This window comes from Corvus brachyrhynchos, unplaced genomic scaffold, assembly GCF_000691975.1.
Source record: "Corvus brachyrhynchos isolate BGI_N302 unplaced genomic scaffold, ASM69197v1 scaffold83, whole genome shotgun sequence".
Lineage (NCBI taxonomy): Eukaryota > Metazoa > Chordata > Aves > Passeriformes > Corvidae > Corvus > Corvus brachyrhynchos.
The window spans coordinates 4,411,251-4,413,697 of record NW_008238464.1 but is presented as its reverse complement, the minus strand read 5'-3'; the positions used below and the strand labels follow the sequence as shown (position 1 = coordinate 4,413,697).

The following is a 2,447-nucleotide window of genomic DNA, read 5'->3' as shown; positions in this document are numbered from 1 at the left end:
ATTCTCAACACCCCCTCTGAAAAATCACCCCCTATTTTTCCAGCTCATCACCCAATCCAACTGTGTTGTTGTGGGCACACTTGCTGCAACTCTCACCTAGGGGGATCTGGGATTCACTTCACCCCAAGGAGGCAGCAAATGGAGGAAGCCGTGAGCAAGGGCTGCTGTGCTGTGGTGTCAAGTTATGATGCATTTATGTACTGAAGGGGGTTTGTTTTTAAATAAAGCTACCTGTACCTAATGAGGCCCTGATGGGCCACAGAGGGTGAAGGCAAGTGACTGACCCAGTTCCTGGATCTGGCCCATCACTGTGGCTCAGGGTGTCACACTTCACCCCGGGTGTCCCATCCTCACTAGGGACCCGTGCAGCAGCCCCTGCATGTGGGTGCCCCTTCCCATGGGACTCTGCGTGTCAGGACAAGCAGGACCTGGGGCAGAGATCCAGCTCTGTAGGAGATTGAGCTCTGCTGGGAGGGGAGCAGAGGCCTCGGATCACTTTGCAGCATGGTTGCCAACACACCACAAATGAAAATTAGGCATGTTGCAGCTCTTTTTTAATTTTGCTGTATATAATGGGGCCTCCTAGCATCTTCAGGAGAAATCACTTCCAAATGCCAGAGAGAAGAAAAAGAGCTGCTTTCCTCTTGCGTGGACCACCAGGAAGCTGGCTTTGTTGCTCTAAACGCTGAAAAAAATCACTCTCTCAGAAGCAACAAGCACTTGAGAAAGGGAATCCCTTTTATTTTAGAGGTCTGCTTTGGACCAAGAGGGATTGCACCTCCGTGCATCTCTCTCTTCATTAGCTGGGGAGGGGGAGCTTGCTCCATCATAAACCTCTCCTAAGGACAGGTCTGAAGTGAGACCAGGATAGTGAAGATAACCACGTATCACACAGCCCAGTGATGTTGTCTGCTGCGTCTTTCGCTCAAGGGCCTTAGGTGCCCATACCTTAGATTAGCTGACATAGTCCTTAGGTATGATGTTTAGATGCCAATAGCTAGACTGAGTTATTTTTCACTAGGGGAATGTAGTAGGAGGTCTAACATCTAGCTAAATTGTGGCAATGGGCATTTGGACCCTTCAGTTGGACTTACCTCCTGCTCCCAGCTCCTGATTTGGCTGTGAACCAGAGGTGTCATTTTGAGATGTCCAAGGCCTGCCCTCTGCTGCCTGGCTTCCAGCCCTATGCTCTGGAGAGATGTGGGTTTCCTGTAGTTCCTGTCATACAGCTGTTAGTCTCCAGTGCATATCTGCTGTCCCCTGGGGCCATCAGGCCATGCCTATGTGTAAGCAACTGAACAAAGCCCTAAATTGCTACCAATTATAATGGGACTTTTGATGACTCCATCATTTGTAGGTACCTCCCTGCTTATGATTGTCTTAAATCAGCAAGATGAGTCTTTCCTTATATTGTTTCCCCATCTTAATGTATTTTTCCATTTTTTGAGACATGAGAAATGATAGGCAATTCAATATTAATCCCTTCAATATTGTGGATTTATTTAGTCAGGGCAGCTAATTTACCAAATGTTGTCTCACATGCTTTTTTATCAACAGCTAAAGTTTTGTCGATGCTTCTTAATTGCCAGCACTCCATCTTCATTTTAGCTTACATAAAATAAAGTTTAAATATAGTTGTGCATCATTCCCATTTCACAGCAATTTATTTCAGTTGCCTCTTTAAAATGGGGTCTGCTTCCTCTTTAGCACAGCACTTGTCTTATCTGATGCCCCTTTGGCTGCCCTTCACTTCTTCTGTTTTCTTGCTAGTTTTATCTCTTCCCAGGAACTTGAGCAGAGCCTGACAAGCAGGATTTCCAAAGGCACACTGCCTGCTTCTTCCTCTATTCTGTTTTCTATTTCAGGGATGGGGAGTAGTGGGGAATGTAGACAGACATGCTGCAATTGTGGTTTCTTTTTGAGTTCCCCAACTTTCTTAGAAACTCATGTTGTTTGGCTTGTTTGTTGATGTATTCCATTGCATCATAGTGACTAGTTTCCTGTACACCTTCCAAATGTTCTTCTGTGCCTCTTACCTCCTGTACTAAACATCTAATCCAAAACTCCTGGTTGTTAGTGAGAGTCTCCTCTACAATGCCTTTTTGGGTTTGCTTACTTGAACTTGAATCATTGTGAATACCAGCATCAAACTTTCCTATTTTTCTCACATACCTAATTCCTCCCCTTGCTGAACAGAAATAAGTCCAGGCTAATATCTTTCTTGACAGTATTCCAGCTGCAGTAAGCCCTCAGAAAACCAGAAAATCGCAGATCAATCTTCCTGTCTACAACTGTGTGATACTGTTAAAAAAAAAAGAAATATGGGAGTTCAAGAAAACATGGAAAGAAATTAGGATATTTTTGGTTCAGTTCTTTCAGCATGTGGGGCAGGAGAGGAAAGGCGGAGGGGGAGAGAGAAAAATTGAGTGAGAGGAGAGGAGAGGAGA

General features: G+C 45.0%; 1 long non-coding RNA gene across 2 annotated transcripts in view; it reads right to left on the bottom strand.

The window, feature by feature from the left end:
• Nucleotides 1–2,447, bottom strand: part of LOC108447380 — a 15,670-nt gene that overhangs the window by 5,713 nt on the left and 7,510 nt on the right. The window contains exon 3 of one of the 2 annotated variants that reach the window (XR_001862925.1): nt 1,095–2,301. This is a non-coding gene — a long non-coding RNA (uncharacterized LOC108447380). The remainder of the gene's footprint in view (nt 1–1,094; nt 2,302–2,447) is intronic. The other variant, XR_001862926.1, reaches the window with a different exon arrangement.